We start from the raw sequence: 20,813 nt of genomic DNA, 5'->3' as shown, positions 1-20,813 counted from the left end.
TCTGCGGTCTTAAAGACTGGTACCCAGAAAGATGGGTCAGAAAGCAGGACTAATGCATCCCTCATTCTAGAGGGAATTCTAAGGTCCTATTACTTTGGGGATATTTTTAGAATTCCCATATTATCACCTCAAGTAAAACTCAAGTTAGTTTTGTGTGACTGCTACTAATTTGCAGCTCATCAACCCTTTCCGTGATTATGCAATTCCTTTCTAGTTTTTGTTCATTTGTGGGATGGTGGTAGGGAGGGGAGTAGTAACTAACAACTTCATAATTATTCCTATTGAATTTCATTTTGGCATCAGCCTATTACTTGAGTTTGTCAAGAGTTTTTTTTTAATTTTTAATCTATCTTTGTTTTATCACATATCACTAAATTTCTTCTTTCTTTTGATAGCCAAAAATACATACCTATCATATAAAGGGGAGGACAGAGTTCTGGGGAATCCAGGGTCCCACTTTTATTCTTGTTCTCAAAAATAATGCGCCTAAGTTGCAGAGAAAAAGAAACACACACTGTTGATGGGAGTGTAAATTAGTTCAACCACTGTGGAAAGCAGTGTGACGATTCCTCAAAGACCTAAAAACAGAACTACCATTTGACCCAGCAATCCCAACACTAGGTATGTACCCAAAGGAATATGAATTGCTCTATCATAAAGATACATGCATGTGTATGTTCATTGCAGTACTATTTACAATAGTAAAGACATGGAATCAACCTAAATGCCTATCAATGGTAGACTGGATAAAGAAAATGTGGCACGTATACACCATGGAGTATTATGCAACCATAAAAAAGAACGAGATCATGTTATTTGCAGGAACATGGATGGAGCTAGAGGCCATTATCCTTAGCAAAGTGACGCAGAAACAGAAAAGCAAATACCACATGTTCTCACTTATAAGTGGGAGCTAAATGATAACACGTGGACATATAGAGGGGAACAACGCACACCGGAGGGAGAAGATCAGGAAAAATAAGGAATGGATACTAGGCTTAATACCTGGGTGACAAAATAATCTGTTTAACAAGCCTGCATGAACTTAAAAGTTATCCTGAACTTAAAAGTTAAAGAAAATTAAAAAGACTATGCTCAAGCTACTTCTTAACTACTTAGCCTATGTACCTCACAGATTTATTTTTTAAGGCTAGATGCTAAGAACACTCAAATTGTGTCTATCTATCATCAAGACTATAAGCTGGGTGCAGTGACTCACACCTGTAATCTCAACCTTTGGGGAGGTTGATTGCTTGAGCCCAGAAGTTCAAGACCAGTCTGGGCAACATAGTGAGATCTCAACTCTACAAAAAAATGTAAAAAGAAAACTAGCTGGGAGTGGTGGTGCCCACTTGTAGTCCCAGCTAGTCAGGAGGCTGAGGTGGGAGGATTGCTTGAGCCCAGAAGTTCAAGGCTGCAGTGGGCTATGATTGTAACACTGCACTCCAGTCTGGAGCAACAGACTGAGACCCCATCTCAAAAAAAAAAAAAAAAAAAGAAAGAAAGAAAAAAGAGTAAAGATTATAAATAATCCCCTACAATGTTAAAAAGATAATTAAGATTTTTAGAATTATTTTACTAAAAAAGCTATGGAAACAAGCAAAAAACCCACAAGCTTAGTCTAAAAAAAAAAAAAAATCAGTGGATTTATTGAGAATGTGGAGAAGGGTATGAAATAAATTTTTAACCTTTGATTCTCTTGTTTGTTTAATCCCTGGGTATCTAGGCATCTCTTCATGCGTAGCTCGAGCTCTGAGGACTGCCTCTCTGCCCACACAGCTAGCACTCATATGCATCGCTGCTCTTAACTTTGTCAATGAGCAGAGTTAAACATTTGCACGTCTATCTCCTCCTTAAGAATATGAGCTCCTCAAGAGCAAAAAAAGCATTTTAAGAACTTCTGCACCCAGCATGGAGCCTAACACATAGTAGATAATATTATATACTATAATAAATACAGTTGATCCTTGAACAACATGGGTTTGAACTGTGTGGGTTCACTTATATGTGATTCTATTTCAAAAAAGTTACACCAAGTGTGCCTACCTCCCCTGCCTCCCCCTTCACCTTCTCCTTCTCTTTCACTCCTCAAACCACTGATACAGCAAGACCTTCTCATCTTCCTCCTTCTCCTCAGCCTCCTCAACGTGAAGACAACAAGGGTGAAGATCTTCATGATGATCCACTTCCACTTAATGAATAGCAAATATATTTTATCTTCCTTATGATTTTTAAATAAATTTTCTTTCCTCTAGTTTATTGTTAGAATACAGTATATAACTCATATACAAAATATCCATTAATCGATTTTATATTATAGGTAAGATGTATTAGTTAAGTTTTGGAGGAGTCAAAAGTTATATGAGGAGGGTTGATGCAACTGTAATTGACCAAGCATGCTAATTAAATGTCCCTACAGGTATAAGGCCAATCATCAACTTAGGTAACATCTTAAGTATATGAATTGTAAAGAGTAAGTACATTTTCCCTATACTATCCCACTCCCTACATCCACTATATCCCTTTCATCCATTCACTGTGACCAGAAGTTTCCTTAAATGGGGATACCTTTAATTCTACAACTCGACCTAAAATGCAAATATCCTCTATGGAGAAGCAAAACTTTGGCATAAATTTTCATTGAGTTGCAAATAAATGATATAGGTTACTCTGCCCAGTGCACAATTTATTGAGGTTGGGGTGGTCGTGGAAAAAGAGTATCTATCATCCCGGCAGGTCTCAAATTCCCTTAGCGTCAGCCCCACTGTGGCCATGGGCCAATAAAATCCTGAAGCATCAGCCCACCAACAAGTAGAGCCTAGAAAACACTGCTGTTTTCACACATACTGTGCCTAGAGCATGAATTCACTCTGTAGGTGTCCATGTGATCATCTGAACCAAGTTTCTCAATCAAACACCCACCCCATGCAGCCTGGCTACCTAACTGGCTACTTGGCCAGAGTCTCAGGCACCTGGGTCTCCCTCTGAAGGAGGGAACCTACTCCTAAATCCTAGTTAGCAATTAGGAGACCTGACTTTCTTGTTCTCCACTCTCTCTAAAAAAGACTTTCCAGGATTCTTCTTAAGGAAGCCTTTCCACCAGACCTGCCCTGAGAACCCTGCTGCCCTAGGGCAGTGATGTCTGCACTCTTTGACTAGTAACTCCCCTCAGCCATTCTTCTCTGCCTGAATACGAACCTGACTTTTGCCTCCCACCCTCTAACTTGGGCTTGGAGATGCTCATCCCACTCCTGCCCTGGTCATTATACCCTAACCATTGCCAATCCTGGCTTAGTACCAGTTTGCTTCCTCCTCTGAAGGAATTTCTGCATTTTTGTCAGTCCTGGTCGCATGATTGATGACTGAGAGAAAGAAAAAACAGGGAGCGGGGAAATACGAAAAGGAACCACTAGAGACAACAAAAATTAAAACTTCCATCTGCCTCACATATTTTGCCTAGTCTAGAACTGGTCAGTGGCATAGGTTTTAAATTTCATGAACTCAGAATTTCTTCAAAAAGCTTCTCTAACTGTAGCTTCTCTGTCTTGGCCGCAGGACCCTCTCTCAAACAATGCTCCACCAGATTGAGGCCAACACACCCAGGAGTAGCCAGTTCTGCAGGAGGCTGGGTGTCAGCCAAGCTCAAATGCCAAAATAAATAGAGGAGGGAGGATGAAGAGACCAAAGGGGCATTTCCCAGTCTAGATAGGAGACCTGCTTTTTTTAAAAGCTGTATTTTTAAAACCTTGCTCATTCAAAACTGTAAATTCTTAAGAAGTAAATTTGCCTTTCACTAGTGGCTATCTTACTTTTTTGTTGGTTTCTTTTGCCATATTTACAGCACTGGATAGGTTGGTTTTATTTTTCTATTGCACACGAGCATTTAATATTTAACATTTCATCAGTGAGATAGTTATAAAACCCATAGTTCTGAAAGAAATGTAATGCTTCATTGTATGTTAGATGAGTAAGTAGAAGCCTTTTAATCATAAGTTTATTCAGCATTTTAGATACTTTTGAAATTATTTTTTATGGAATAATTTCATCATAAGTAGCATATCTCAGGTTTATTTAACATATAATTTAAGAGAGGGCAGTGTTTCAAAGTGGAAAACAAACTAGACTAAGAATCAGAAGTTCTAAATTCTAGACCTTTTAGTAACTGTTGAAGTTTAGGTAAAACCTCAGACTTCTCATCTATAGAATGCAGGAGCTGAAAAAGGAGACTGCTTAATTGACACAGTTTTTATCCAGCTTAATAACTTTATTTGCCAAGAGTGTAGTGCAGTAAAAAAAAGAAATGCACTTGGATTCAAAAGACTCAGATGTTAATCTAAGTGCTGCTTCTAACTTTACTTGTGACATTGAGCATTTACCTTCTCCTGTTTCCCTCATCTGTAATAAAAAGGAAATGAAACAGATGTTGTCTAAGGTCATTTCCAGCTCTAAAATTTTATATCAAAGAAAAATGTCTGTGGTGCACATGGTGTCTTCCGTTTGCATGTAAAATGTGATGTTTTGCTCTAAGTAACCTAAGAGAAATACATGTATTTGTAAAGCATTTCCCAAGTTTGCTGGAACACACATTTATCCCACAAACAGTGAACCTTAAGTTCTCAAGGCAGAAAAGCTGTCTTAAGAGGCTTGTTTGCTTCATCTCTCTTCTGAGTACCTAAGCTCAGGCTCTGCAACTGAGCTTAAACTTTATTACTACAAAGCTTCTTCCAAGTGACTTCTGTAGGCCATAAAGACAACTATAAACAAATTTGGTTTTTACCTCCTGTTTATAAATATGCTTCTTAGCTCAAAAAGCCACTTATCAAATAAACTGAACTTTTAAATTTTCTTACATCAAACGCTTAATCCAAAAATATTTTTGTATTTACAGTTCCTGGGTTTTTGTTGTTGTTGTTGTTGTTATTGCTGCTGCTGCTGCTGCTGCTGTTAAAATGCCTTAACTATTCACACAAAGTATCTTTGCTTCAAAAGGAAGTCAGAACTACAGTCACGAGTGGTTTACAGAATATTTTCTGATAGTCTTTGCTTCATTTCAGTATCGTGCCATGATTGGCTGTTGCTAGCTACAAATAAGGAAGTCTTCAAGTTGGGGGATTTCTCAGTGGAAGTTCCCACTTCAACGAAGGGAGAGCTCTGGACAGTTTGAGCAGCATTGATAGAGCCTGTGGAAAACACTTTCCGACTGTGTAACTGTTTACATCTTTACAGAGGAATAGTCTACAAAGGAAGACTCGTAACCTGGAGAAGAGGTAATCTAATTTCAATAGTTCCTACTGATTCTCAACCTAGCAAGGTGGCCTGGATGTCTTAAACTGAAGTGTTGCAGATATGTTACCCTCTTACTCTTGCTATGTGAGTAATTTATGACATGATTCAATAATGCCTTTGTAGTCAATGTCATAGTTAGAAATTTGGCCTTCAAAAAAATGGCTGGATGTGGTGGGTCATGCCTATAATCCTAGCACTTTGGGAGGCCAAGGTGGGAGGATCACTTGAGCCCAGAAGTTTGAGACCAGCCTGGGCAACATAGTGAGACCCCATCTCTATTTAATTAATAAATACATAAATGATAGGGTCCCTAGCCAAGACCAAGGAAAATTTTTTTTTTAATTTTCAATTTCTTTCTAACTTTTAGGATAGAATTTATGTCTCTACCTGAATGATTTTTTTTAAGTTTATATCTGGAATGAGAGCCTTCTCCAATGAATGATTTTTATAACATAATGTTGATATTTATGCTGAAAGATATTTGGCTTAAGTTGTTCATAACTTACTAGGCTGAAAAGTAAATTAAAGTAAAAGTGTATTCATACTTTTTGGTTATATTTTTAAAAATCGATCCTGGCCTGATCCAGTGTGTCTATTCAAACATTAACTCAAGGCTGGGCATGGTGGCTCACTCCTGTAATCCCAGCACTTTGGGAGGCTGAGGCCAGCAGATCACCTGAGGTCAGGAGTTGGAGACCAGCCTGGCTAACATGATGAAACCCCGTCTCTACTGAAAATACAAAAATTGGCCAGGCGTGGTGGTGTACACCTATAATCCCAGCCACTCAGGAGGCTAAGCCAGGAGAATCACTTGAACCCAGGAGGCAGAGGTTGCAGTGAGCTAAGACAGTGCCATTACCTAGGCAACAAGAGCAAAACTCCATCTCAAAATAATAATAATAATAATTAACTCAAGTTTAGTATTTTTCTCATCTCATAGAAAGCACATGATAGTGAATATTTCATTACACTAAAGTATTAATCTTATAGACAGTGCTGCATCTCCTTGGACCATTTAAACTTACGCAGTTATAGTAATCTAGTCTTATTCTATTACCAATTAGCCCTCATATTTTCACAACCAAAAATGAATATTAAATACCATGTAATATTTCATAAAGTTATTTTCTTAAGAATAATCATAGGAAAAATGACAGCTCAAAAAGATTAAAAGTCAAGAATTATTATCACTATTGTTAAATTATTATAACAGCTGTGATATTCAAGCTTGTAAGTGGCAGAACCAGGGCTTAAATATAAATTCATATCACCTTTTTATCCATGGCTTTCTGTTACTACTGGTCTACCTTCTTATAATATTAAAATAATATTTGAGAGATGTCATATCCCAAAGCATGGAGACTCTTATGATAGAAAAAGGAAGATGACTTGGCCATGTTCACACAGCAACCAAGTCATTTTTAGAAGCCAGATCTTTCTTCTCACTCACCCACTCCCATCTCCTCACTCCCTCCAGGATACACTTCCACGTGCACACAGGTGGTGCGCACTAGTGTGCCTCCAAGCAGTTAGCTTCAGAGCCAGAAGATGTGGGGTTGTATACCCAGTCTAACCTGCCTGAGGTTCTGCCCAGCAGCCCACTGGGGCTCTACAGCAATGTCTAGTTACTTCTTTTAAACACTTATGACATTGAGTCATAGAGATAACTAACTGGAGGATTAAAAATAAATAAAGGGCTCCCCTGAAAAAGTTCTGATTAGAATTTCATGAAACTTATGCACTAATTTGAGTAAAGTGATCATCCTTATAGCATAGAAACTTCCTGCCTGAATGTTCTATTAATGTGTCTCTAATGTATTAAGGCCTCAGTAGAATACATTTATCATTAAATGTATTCCAGTATATTTTGTTTTGTCTTCTTGTGTGTGTAGTAAAGGTACTTGATAGGGATATACTTTCCACTATATTTTCTAACTAATTATTGCTGGCTTCTTAATTTCACAATTTTATCTTTCATCTAGCAATTTTATTGATCCCTCATTTTTCCTAAATTACTTTAGGTAACTCACATGTGACGCCTAGACAGAAAAAAATATAATCATGTATTATCCCATTTTTTCCTCACCACATTGGCCAGAATTTCTGGAACAGTGTTTAATAACAGAGAAGAAAGCAGTCAACCTTGTCTTGTTTCTGATCTCAGTGGGAATTTCCCTAGTGGTTAACATTAAGAATGAGGTTGGCTGTTGATTTGAGATAAGTACATTTATCATAAAAACCAAATAATTGCCAAGTACCTTGTTTACTATAGGCTTACTTAAATAAAAACAAAATAGAGACTTCATGTTAAACTATACTCAATGTCTTTTTGGTATCATTAGAGACAACTGTATGGTTTTTCTCCTTCAAACTGTGTAGTAGTCTGCTGTTACACAAGACAGTCATTGCATTTTTTAAAACTCCATGTCATCAAAAATCATGATATTAAAATGATTGTTTTGGTAATAAAGGTAGATTTATAGTTATAAGCTATGTTTTGTTGTTGCTCCAATTAAAATAATAAATTGGTAGTTCAAAATAAACCAACCAAACCTACACATTTCCTCTTTTTCTCTTCAATCCACATGCTTAGACACCTCTTCTCTATTATTTTGGCTTCACAATTCTGTTCACAACTCAAACTAACAGAAGAAGAATGAAAACAATGTGACATAAGCCAAGGAACCCTATCCAGGCAGAGCAACCAAATAAACAAAGCAGCTGTTCCTATGCTTTGTGCAAAAAGCCTTCTTCCTATTATGACAGTGCTAGCTGCAGACCACAATTCAGTTACAACTGTGGTAAGCAAAATGTGTGTCCAAATTGATTAATTTTATATCCAACTTATATTAAGAAAATGTATGCTAAAGAGAAATGTTTGAAATTTGCTGAGAATTTTTAATATTCATATTCACAACTAGAAGTTTAGTGTGTATTTTTGTTTTTATATTCATAAGTCTGTAAAAATTAGTCTGTATTTTTATTTTCTAGAACACATCACTGATAGGTTTCAGTATTAAACTGAGACTAGTTTAATAAAGTAAAATGATAAAAATACCAAAATTTCTAAAGAAAATTCAATAGGAGTTATCTGTTCCTTGAAATGTTTAAAGAAGAAATCCATAATACTGTTGGGCCTTGGCATCCCCTTTTGAAAATAATTCTTTAAATGCTATTACAATGTCTTCTATTGTTATTGATCTATTTGGGGTTTATGCTATTTTTCATGCAGCTTAGTTTATTTGCTTTTGCTTAGCAATGATTCTTTTTAAAAATTTTTCAAATATATTGGCATACATGGTATTATCTTGAATGTTTTAAAATCATCTCCGTAACTATGTGGATAACCCTTTTTCATGATGCATTTTGTCCATTTTTCTGTCTCTTTTCTTTTCTGATTGGATGTCACAGAACTAATCTCTTGGATCTATTCCTTCTATAGTTAGCTCTTCGTAAAATTGTTTTTGCTTTATCTTTATTAATATTTTCTCAATGCCTTTTTTAGACTATTTTACTTTTCTAAGTTTGTGAGTTGAATTCTTAGTTAATTTATTGTTATTCTTTCTTCTTTTATAATGAAAATATTTAAGGCTAGGAGTTTTTTAGTACTATTTTAACATCTTACAACTTTTGATATACTGCTTTCACATTTCACTGTCTTACAGTTTTTAATTGAAGTTTTATTTCCTCTTTGATCAGATTTATTTAGGATAGTGAAGGGTTTTTTTAGTGAATAGTCTTTTTAAAACCATTTTAGATTTAGAGAAAATTTGAGTGAACACTACAGATAATTCACATATACCACCCTTTCTACCCCCACCACTCACAGCATCCCCTATTATTAACAACTTGCATTAGTATGGTACATTTGTTACAATTTATGAACCAATATGGGTACATTATTATTAACTCAAGTCCATAGTTTATTCAAGTTTTCTTATTTTTTCCCTTTTTTAAAACTGAGGTGAAATTCATATAACACAAAACTAATCATTTTAAAATGAACAATTCAGTGGCATTCAGTACACTGACAATGTTATGTAACCACCACCTCTATTTAGTTTCAAAACATTTTTACTACCCCAAAAGGAAATAGTGTACTATTAAGCAATTGTTCGCATTTCTCGCTCCCCTCAGCCCCTGGCAACCACAAATCCACATTCTGTCTCTGGATGTATCTATCCTGAATATTTCATATAAGTGAAACCAGACAGTGTGACTTTCTTTTTTTTACTATTATTTTACTTTAAGTTCTGGGATACAAGTGCAGAACGTGTAGGTTTGTTACATATGTATACATGTGCCCTGGTGGTTTGTTGCACCTATCAACCTGTTATCTAGGTTTTAAGCCCCACATGCGTTAGCTATTTATCCCTCCTTCCTCTCACCCCTCAACCCTGACTAGCCCCAGTGTATGTTGTTCCACTCCCTGTGTCCATGTGTTCTCATTGTTCAACTCACACTTATGATTGAGAACATGTGATGTTTGGTTTTCTGTTCCTGTGTTAATTTGTTGAGGATGATGGCTTCGAACTTCATCCATGTCCCTGCAAAGGATATGCTCTCATTCTTTTTATGGCTGCATAGTATTCCAGGTGTATATGTACCACATTTTCTTTATTCTGTCTATCACTGATGGGCATTTGGATTGGTTCCATGTCTTTGCTATTGTAAATAGTGCTGTACTAAACATATGTGTGCATGTGTCTTTATAGTAGAATGATGTATATTCCTTTGGGTATATACCCATTAATAGGATTGCTGGATCAAATGGTATTTCTGGTTCTAGATCCTTGAGGAATCACCACACCCTCTTCCACAATAGTTGAACTAATTTACATTTCCACCAACAGTGTAAAAACGTTCCTATTTCTCCAAAGCCTCGTCAGCATCTATTGTTTCTTGTTTTTAATAATTGCCTTTCCGACTGGCATGAGATGGTATCTCATTTTGGTTTTGATTTGCATTTCTCTAATGATCAATGATGTTGAGCTTTTTTCCATGTGTTTGTTGGCTGCATAAATGTCTTCTGTTGAGAAGTGTCTGTTCATATCCTTTGCCCACTCTTTGATGGGGTTGTTTTTTTCTCGTAAATTTGTTTAAGTTCCTTGTAGATTCTGGATATTATACCTTTTTCAGATGGGTAGATTGCAAAAATTTTCTCCCATTCTGTAGGTTGATGTTCACTCTAATGATAGTTTCTTTTGCTGTACAGAGACTCTTTAGTTTAATTAGATCCCATTTGTCAATTTCGGCTTTTGTTGCAGTTGCTTTTGGCATTTTCATCGTGAAGTCTTTGCCCATGCCTATGTCCTGAATGGTCTTACCTAGGTTTTCTTCCAGGGATTTTATGGTTTTAGGTCTTATGTTTAAGTCTTTAATCCATCTTGAGTTAATTTTTGTATAAGGTGTAAGGAAATGGTCCAGTTTCAGTTTTCTGCATATGGCTAGCCACTTTTCCCGACACCATTTATTAAATGGGAAATCCTTTCCCCATTCCTTGTTTTTGTCCGGTTTGTCAAAGATCAGATGGTTGTAAATGTGTGGTGTTATTTCTGAGGTCTCTGTTCTGCTCCATCGGTCTATATGTCTGTTTTTGTACCAGTACCATGCTGTTTTGGTTACTGTAGCCTTATAGTATATTTTGAAGTCAGGTAGCATGATGCCTCCAGCTTTGTTCTTTTTGCTTAGGATTGTCTTGGCTATATGGGCTCTTTTGGGGTTTTCATATGAAATATAAAGTAGTTTTTTCTAATTCTGTGAAAAATGTCAGTGGTAGTTAGATGGAAATAGCGTTGAATCTATAAATTACTTTAGGCAATATGGCCATTTTCTTGATGTTGATTCTTCCTATCCACGAGCATGGAACGTTTTTCCATTTGTTTGTATCCTCTCTTATTTCCTTGAGCAATAGTTTGTAGTTCTCTTTGAAGAAGTCCTTCATGTCTCTGGTTAACTGTATTCCTAGGTATTTTATTCTCTTTGTAGCAATTGTGAATGAGAGTTCATTCATGATTTTACTCTCTGTTTGTCTATTATTGGTGTATAGGAATGCTTGTGATTTTTGCACACTGATTTTGTATCCTGAGACTTTGCTGAAGTTGCTTATTAGCTTATGGAGCTTTGAGGCTGAGATTATGGGGTTTTCTAAATATAGACTCATATCGTCTGTAAATAGAGACAATTTGATTTCTTCTCTTCCTATTTGAATACGCTTTATTTCTTTCTCTTGTCTGATTGCCCTGGCCAGAACTTCGAATACTACGTTGAATAGGAGTGGTGAGAGAGAGAGGGCATCCTTGTCTTGTGATGGTTTTCAAAGGAAATGCTTACAGCTTTTGCCCATTTCGCATGATATTGGCTGTGGGTTTGTCATAAATAGCTCTTATTATTTTGAGCTATGTTCCACCAATGCCCAGTTTCTTGAGAGTTTTTAACATGAAGGGATTTATTGAAGGCCTATTCTGCTTCTATTGAGATAATCACATGGTTTTTGTCATTGGTTCTATTTATGTGATGGATTACATTTATTGATTTGTGTATGTTGAACCAACCTTGTGTCCCAGGGATGAAGCCGATTTGATCTCGGTGGATACGCTTTTTGATGTGCTGTTGGATTCAGTTTTCCAGTACTTTATTGAGGATTTTTCAATTAACGTTCATCAGAGACATTGGCCTGAAGTTTCTTTTTTTGTTGTGTCTCTGCCAGGTTTTGGTATCAGGATGATGCTGGCCTCATAAAATGAGTTAGGGAGGAGTCCCTCCTTTTCAATTGTTTGAATAGTTTCAGAAGGAATGGTACAAGCTCCTCTTTGTACCTCTGGTAGAATTCATCCATGAATCCATCTGGTCCTGGGCTTTTTTTGGTTGGTAGAGTATTAATTACTGCTCCAATTTCAGAACTTGTTATTGGTCTATTCAAGTATCAACTTCTTTCTGGTTTAGTCTTGGGAGGGTGTATGTGTGCAGGAATTTATCCATTTCTTCTAGATTTTCTAGCTTATTTGCATAGAGGTATTTGTAGTATTTGCTGATAGCAGTTTGTATTTCTGTGAGGTCAGAGGTGATATTCCCTTTATCAATTTTTATTGTGTCTATTTGAGTCTTCTCTCATTTCTTTTTTATTAGTCTAGCTAGCCATCTATTTTGTTAATTTTTTCAAAAAACCAGCTCCTGGATTCATTGAGTTTTTGAAGGGTTTTTTGGTGTCTCTATCTTCTTCAGTTCTGCTCTGAACTTAGTTATTTCTTGTCTTCTCCTAGGTTTTGGATTTGTTTGCTCTTGCTTCTCTAACTCTTTTAATTGTGATGTCAGGGTGTCAATTTGAGTTCTAGCTTTCTAATGTGGGCATTTAGTGCTATAAACTTCCTCTTAACACTGCTTTAGCTGTGTCCCAGAGATTCTGGTACATCTTCTCATTGTTCTCATTGGTTTCAAATAACTTCTTGATTTCTGCCTTCATTTCATTATTTACCTAGGAGTCATTCAGGAGCACGTTGTTCAATGCCCATGTAGTTGTGTGATTTTGAGTGAGTTTCTTAATCCTGATTTCTAATTTGATTGCACTCTGGTCTGAGAGACTGTTATAATTTCAGTTCTTTTGCATTTGCTGACGAATGTTTTACTTCCAATTATGTTGTCGATTTTAGAATAAGTGCCATGTGGCACTAAGAAGAATGTCTATTCTGTTGATTTGGAGTGGAGAGTTTTGTACATGTCTGTTAGGTCCACTTGATCCAGAGCTGAGTTCAAATCCTGAATATCCTTGTTAATTTTCTGTCTCGTTGATCTAATATTGACAGTGGGGTATTAAAGTCTCCCAGTATTATTGTGTGGGAGTCTAAGTCTCTTTGCAGGTGTACAAGAACTTGTTTTATGAATCTGGTTGCTCCTGTATCAATTTTTGGTCTCATTGATCTGTCTAATATTGAGAGTGGGGTGTTAAAGTGTCCCACTATTATTGTGTGGGAGTCTAAATCTCTTTGTAGGTCTCTAAGAACTTGCTTTATGAATCTGGGTGCTCCTGTATTAGGTGCATATATATTTAGGATAGGTAGCTCTTCCTGTTGCCTTGATTCCTTTACCATTATGCAATGCCCTTCTTTGTCTTTTTTGATCTTTGTTGGTTTAATTTCTGTTTTGTTAGGGACTAGGATTGCAACCCCTGCTGCTGCTTCTTTTTTTTTTCTTTCCATTTGCTTGGTAAATATTCCTCCATCCCTTTATTTTGAGCCTATGTGTGTCTTTGCATGTGAGATAGGTCTCCCTAATACAGCACAGTGATGAGTCTTGACTCTTTATCCAATTTGCCAGTCTGTGTCTTTTAACTGGGGCATTTAGCCCATTTACATCTAAGGTTAATAATGTTATATGTGAATTCGATCCTGTCATCATGATGCTATCTGGTTATTTTGCACACTAGTTGATGCAGTTTTTTCATAGTGTCATTGGTCTTTGTTGATGTTTATATTTTGGTGTGTTTTTGCGGTGGCTGATACCAGTTTTTCCTTTCCATAGTTGGTGCTTCCTTCAGGAGCTCTTGCAAGACAGGCCAGGTAGTGATGAAATCCCTCAGCATTTGGTGGTCTGGAAAGGATTTTATTTCTCCTTCTCTTATAAAGTTTAGTTTGGCTGGATATGAAATTTGGGGCTGAAAATTCTTTTCTTTAAAATATTGGCCCCCACTCTCTTCTGGCTTATAGAGTTTCTGCTGAGAGGGCCACTGTTAGTCTGATAGGCTTCCTTTTGTAGGTTACCTGGCCTTACTCCCCGGCTGCCCTTAACATTTTTTTCCTTCATTTTCAACCTTGGAGAATCTGATGATTGTGTCTTGGAGTTGATCTTCTAGTGGAGTATCTTAGTGGTGTTCTCTGTATTGCCTGAATTTGAATATTGGCCTTTCTTGCTAGGTTGGGGAAGTTCTCCTGGATAGTATCCTGAAGTGTGTTTTCCAATTTGGTTCCATTCTCCCTATCTTTTTCAGGTACTCCAATCAATCGTAGGTTAGGTCTTTTTACATAGTCCCATATTTCTCAGAGGTTTTGTTCGTTCCTTTTCATTCTTTGTTCTCTAATCTTGTCTTCATGCCCGATTTCAGCAAGATGATCTTCAAACTCTGATATCCTTTGTTCTGCTTGGTCAATTCAGCTATTGATACTTGTATATGCTTCACGGAGTTTCGTGGTGTGTTTTTCAGCTCCATCAGGTAATTTGTATTCCTCTCTAAACTGGTTATTCTATTTAGCAGCTCCTATAGCCTTTTATCAAGGTTCTTAGCTTCTTTGCATTGGGTTAGAACACGCTCCTTTAGCTCAGTGGAGTTTATTACCCACCTTCTGAAGCCTACTTCTGTCAATTTGTCCATCTCATCCTCTGTCCAGTTCTGCGCCCTTGCTAGAAAGGTGTCGCGATCATTTGTAGGAGAAGAGGCACTCTGACCTTTTGGGTTTTCAGAGTTTTTTTGTTCTTTCTCATCTTCACGAGTTTGTCTAGTTTCGATATTTGAGGCTGCTGACCCTTGGATGGGGTTTTTGTGGGGGATTTTTTTGTTGATGCTGTTGTTGTTGCTGTCTGTTTGTTTGTTTTTCTTTCAAAGGTCAAGTCCCTCTTCTGTAGGGCTGCTGCAGTTTGCTGGGGATTCACTACAGGCCTTATTCATCTGGTGTTTGCTCTCGCGCCTGGAGGCGTCGCTTGAGGAGGCTGGAGAACAGAAAAGATGGGTGCCTGCTTCTTCCTCTGGGATCTCTGACCTCGAGGGGCACCAACCCGATGGCAGTAGGAATGCTCCTACATAGGGTGTCTGACAACCCCTGTTGGAGGGTCTCACCCAGTTGGGTGGCATGGGGAGCAAGACCTGTTTAATGAAACACTTTGTCCCTTGGTGGAGGGGGTGTGCTTTGCTGTGAGGGGAACCCACTCATCTGGGCTGCCTAGATTCCTCAGAATTAGCAGGAGGAAAGACTAAGTCTGCTGGTCCATGTAGACTGCAGCCACCCCTCCCGCTAGGGGCTCAGCCCCAGGGGGATCAGAGTTCTGTCCCTGAATCCCTGGTTGGAGTTGTTGGAGTTCCTGCAGGGAGGCCCCGCCCAGTGAGGAGGGATGGGTCAGGGTCAGGCCTGAAGAGGGTCTGGCCGCAGTTTGCCACAGCTGGTGTTTTGGGGTGTGGGAGATACCGCTTGGGACCAAGCCATCCAGCCTCCCTGGCTCCAGCAGAGGAAAAGTGCAGCTTGGAGCTATAGAGATGGCTGTCGCCCTTCCCCAACCCTGGAAACTTAGTGTGTTAGGTGGCTATCGGTTCCAGTATTGGCTACCATCTCTCCCCCAAGGAGCTCGGACAGCTTAGACAGCAGACAGCTGCAGTTGTGGTGCTGACCGCCCCCTGCCCCTGGGAACTTAGCAGGCTTAAGCAGATTCTAGCTGAGCGGCTGTTGAGAATCTGTGCGACTCCGTGGTTGCGACCCTAGGCCCTGGTGGTGTGGGTTCACTAGTGGCATCTTCTGATCTGTGGGTTGCACAGTTCCATGAAAAAAGCACGGTTTCCCAGGTTGGGTAGCACAGTCACTCACTGCCTCCCTTGGCTATGGGCTGGGGGCTTCCCCGCCCCATGTGGCTCTCAGGTGGGCCACTGCACCATAATTATCTTCCTTCCTCTCTGAGGGTCACACCAGCTGCCTGGTCAGTTCTGATGACAGAACCTAGATACCTCGGTTGCCAGTGAAGGATTTGCATGCTGTTATAATTCTTTTTGATGGGAGCCTCCAAGCGCTGCTGCTTCTAGTCGGCCATCTTGGCCTCACCTGTGACTTTCCTAAACTGGCATTTTTTACTTAGCACAATGGTTTTGAGTTTCATCCATGTTGTAGCGTGTATCAGTACTTCATTTCTTTTTATGGCTGAATAATATTGTATTATATGTATATACCACAAATTATTCATTCGTCTGTTGACGGATAGGGTATTTGGTCTGTCTTCACTTTTGGACTATTGTAAATCATGCTGTTATGAACATGTATTTGTTTCAGTACCTGTTTTCAGTTCTTTTGGGTATATACCTGGCAGTGGAATTCTGGGGTCATATGGTAATTCTATGTTTAGTATTTTAAGGAACTGGCAAATTATTTTCCATAGTGGTTGAACTATTTTACACTCCACCCAGCAATGTATAAGACTTTCAATTTCTCCACATCCTCCTCCACACTTGTTATTTTCTATTTGGGTTCTTATTACAGCCATCCTAGTGAATGTGAAGTGGTAATTCATTGTAGTTCTAATTTGCATTTCCCTAAAGACTAATAATGTCAAGCATTTTTTCATGTGTTTGTTGACCATGTGTAGATCCTCTTTAGATAAATGTCTATTCAAGTCAGTTACCCATGTTTTAATTGGCTTGTTTGTCTTTTTGTTGTTGAGTCATAAGAGTTTTTTTAATATATTCTAGATTCTAGGCCCTTATCAGATATGTGATTTGCTAATATTTTCTCCCTTTCTATAGACTGTCTTTTCAGTGTCTTGACATCTTTCAGTGTATAAAAGTTTTAAAATTTTTTATTAAGTCAAATTTATTTGTTTTCCTGTTTGTTATTTTTGTATCATATCTAAAATCCATTGTCAAATCCAAGGTCATGATGACTTACCCACTTGTGTTTGTCTAAGGGTGCTATTATGGTTTTATCTCTTATATTTAGGTGATTGATCAACTGGGAGTTAATTTTTGTGGTGTGAGGTAGGGGTCCACCTTCTTTCTTTTGCATGTGGTTATCAGTTGTCCCAGCATCATTTGTTGGAGAGACTATTTTTTCTCCATTAAATGGTCTTGGCACCCTTATAAGGGTTTATTTTTGGACTCTCAGTTCTATTCTTTTGGTCCATGTGTATATCTTTATGCTAGTGCCAAGCTGTTTTGATTACTATAGCTTTGTAGTAAGTGTTGAAATTGGGAAGTGTGAGTCTTCCAACTTTGTTTTTCCTTTGCAATATTCTTCTGGCTACACTTGCAATTTAATATGAATATGAGAATCAGTTTTTCCATTTCTGCAAAAAAAAAAAAAAAATAGGCCATTGAAATTTCAATAGCAATTGCATTGAATCTGGAGATCAATTTGTGGAGTATTGCCATCTTAATAATATTAAGTCTTCCAATCCATGGACATGGGATGTCTTTCTACTTACTTACGTCTTCTATAATTTCTTTCAGAAATATTTTGTAGTTTTCAGTCTATAACTATTTTACCTCTTTGGTTAAGTTTATTCCTAGGCATTTTATTTTTTTTGGATGCCACTGTAAATAGAATTTCCTTAATTTCCTTTGAAGAGGGTTCATTGGCAATGTATAGAAACAACTGATTTTTGAGTGTTTATATTATACCCTGTAACTTTGCTAAATTCATTTATTAGCTCTAGTAGCTTTCTTGTGAATACTTTGGGAGTTTTCATATATTGGATAATATCATCTAAGGATAGAAATAGTTTTACCTCTTCCTTTCCAATTTGGATGGCTTTTATTTCTTTTTCTTGTCTAATTGCACTGGCTACTATTTCCTGGACAGTGTTAAATAACAGTGGTGAAAGAAAGTGTCCTTGTCTTGTTCCTAATCCTAGGCAGAAAGCTTTCAGTATTTCACCATGTGATATGTTGTTACCTGTGGATTTTTCATAAATGCTCTTTATTATGGTAAGGAAGTTCCCTTCTAATCCTAGTTTTCTGAGGAATCATGAAAGGGTGTTGGTTTTTTTCAAATGCCTTTTTGCATCAGTGGAGATAATCATGTGGTTTTTTTTTTTTTTTTTTTTTCATTTTTCTATGATGTGCATTGCGTGGAATGATTTTTCTTATGTTGAACCACCCTTGCATTACAGTGATAAATCACACTTGATCATGATGTATAATACACTTAATAGGCTGTTGGATTTATTTTGCTAGTATTTTGTGGAGAATTTTTGCATCTATATTCACAAGGAATATTGGTTTTTAGCTTTCTTTTTTATCACATCTTTGTCTGGCTTTGGTATAAAGGCAATGCTAGCCCCATAGAATAAGTTAGTAAGTGTCCTTTCCACCCCTGTTTTTATCTAGTTTGAGAATTTGGTGTTATTTAAGTGCATGGTAGAATTCACCAGTGAAGCCATCTGGTCCTGATGGCTTCTTAGCGGGGAGATTTTTGGTTATTAATTCAATTTCTGTATTATTATAAGTCTGTTCAGATTTCCTATTTCCTCTTTACTTAGATTTACTAGTCTGTGTGTTTTTAGGAATTTGTACAGTTCATCTAGGTTATCTAATTTGTTGATCTACAACTGTTCCATAACCTAATATTTATAATACTTTGTATTTCTATTTGGTTGTCGGTAATGTCCTCACTTTCATTTTTGATTTTAGTTATTTATTTCTTCTTCCTCTTTTTTCTAATCCATTCAGATAAATTTTTGTCAATTTTATTGATCTTTTCCAAGAACCAACTTTTAGTTTCATTGATTATCTCGACTGTGTTTCTATTCTCTATTTCATTTATCTCTGCTCTAATCTTAAGTTTCATCCTTGCTAGCTTTAGATTTAGTTTGTTCTTCCTTTTCCAGTTCCTTGAGGTATAAAAGTTACATTATTCATTTCAAATTTTCCTTTTTTCTTTTTTTTTAGATGGAGTCTCACTCCAATCTCGGCCTCTCAGGTTCAAGTGATTCTCCTGCCTCAGCCTCCCAAACAGTCAGGATAACAGGCACATGCATACCACCACACCCAGCTAATTTTTGTATGTTTAGTAGAGCCGAGGTTTCACCATTTTGGCCAGGCTGGTCTCAAACTGCTGACCTCAAGTGATCTGCTTGTCTCGACTTCCCAAAGTCCTGGGATTACAGGCATGAGCCAGCATGCCCGGCTCTCAGATCTTTTTTAATATGAACATTTACGGCTATTACTTTCCCTCTGAGCACTGTTTTCACTGCATCCCATATATTTTGATACGTTGCAATTTTGTTTTTATTCTTCTCCAAGTAAATCTAATTTTCCTATGATTTATCCTTGTAACTCACTGGTTGTTTAAGAATGTGTTGCCTAATTTGCACATATTTGTAAATTTTTTAGTTTTCCTTGTATTAACTTCTAGTTTCATTCCATTTTGGTTGGAGAAGATACTTTGTATGATTTCAATCTTTTTAAATATATTAAGACTTTTTGTGGCCTAACATTTGGTCTACCCTGGGGAAGATTCCATATCAACTTGAGAAGAATGTATATTCAGCTTTTGTTGGGTGGAATGTATATTCAGCTTTTGTTCTGCTAGGTCTAGTTGGTTTATGCTGTTTTTCAAGTTGTCTATTTTCTTTTGGATCATCTGTTTTTCTATTTATTATGAAAAGTGGCATAATGTAGTCTCCGGTGACTATTGTAGTACTGTCTATTTCTCCCTTCAAGTCTGTCAATGTCTCTTTCATATATTTTTGGGTCCTGTTGTTTGATGGATATATGTGTATAATTGCTATATCTTCTTGATGAATTATCTTTTTGTCAATATATAATACCCTTCTTTGTCTCCTGTAACAGTTTTTTACTTAAAGTCTATTTTCTCGAATATTAGTATAGCCACAATCTCTCTTGTGGTTACTATTTGCATGAAAAAATCTTTTTCCATAATTTCACTTTAATCTGTTGGTCTTTGCATCTAAAGTAAGTCCTTTGCAGATAGCATATGGTTTGATCATTTGATCACGTTGTATTATCCATTCTGCCAAGCTCTGCCTCTTGACTGAAGTGGTTAATACATCTACATTTAAAGTAATCACTGACCTGGAAGGACTTACTTCTGCCATTTTGCTATTTGATTTCTGCATGTTCTATACCATTTTGCTGTTTCTCACTTCCTCCAATACTGTCTTATTTTGTATTTAGCTTATTATTAGTGGTATACCATTTTATTCCCTTTTCATTTTCTTTTGTGATTTTTAAAACATATTTTCTTAGTCATTGCCATGTGAATTACAATTAACAACCTAAATTTATAACAACCTAATTTTAACTGATACCAACTTAGTTTCAGTAACATACAAAAACTCTACTACTTAGCAGCTTAATCACCCCTTACATGTTGTTGTCACAAATTATATATTTATAAGTTGTGTGCCAGATTTATAATTATTTTTAAGCATTTGTCTTTTAAATCATATAGGAAATAAAAAGAGGACTTACAAACCAAAATACAATTATCCTAGCTTTAATACATTTACCTATGTAGTTGTCTTTACTGAAGTTCTTTATTTCTTTGTATGGCTATCTTCCAGTAGTCAGACTGAAGGACTTCCTTTATCATTTCTTTAGGGTAAGTCTACTAACAACAAGCTCCTTCAGCTTTCGTTTATCTCAAAATGTTTAATTTTCTTCTTTTTTTTTTATACTTTATGTTCTAGGGTACATGTGCACAATGTGCAGGTTTGTTACATATGCATGCATGTGCCATGTTGGTGTGCTGCACCCATTAACTCGTCATTTACATTAGGTATATCTCCTAATGCTATCCCTCCCCCCTCCCCCCACCCCA

At 37.1% G+C, this 20,813-nt stretch overlaps 1 protein-coding gene across 1 annotated transcript in view; it reads left to right on the top strand.

Annotated features, from left to right (window-relative positions):
• The first annotated feature begins 5,112 nt into the window (after positions 1-5,112).
• Positions 5,113-20,813, top strand: part of TANK (TRAF family member-associated NFKB activator) — a 106,270-nt gene continuing 90,569 nt past the window's right edge. Inside the window, exon 1 of the mRNA XM_011991424.1 lies at positions 5,113-5,267. The gene's annotated coding sequence lies outside the window, so the exon portion shown is untranslated. The remainder of the gene's footprint in view (positions 5,268-20,813) is intronic.

Source organism: Mandrillus leucophaeus, unplaced genomic scaffold, assembly GCF_000951045.1.
Source record: "Mandrillus leucophaeus isolate KB7577 unplaced genomic scaffold, Mleu.le_1.0 Scaffold110, whole genome shotgun sequence".
NCBI classification, from domain to species: domain Eukaryota; kingdom Metazoa; phylum Chordata; class Mammalia; order Primates; family Cercopithecidae; genus Mandrillus; species Mandrillus leucophaeus.
This window is presented reverse-complemented; position numbering and strand designations above follow the sequence as displayed.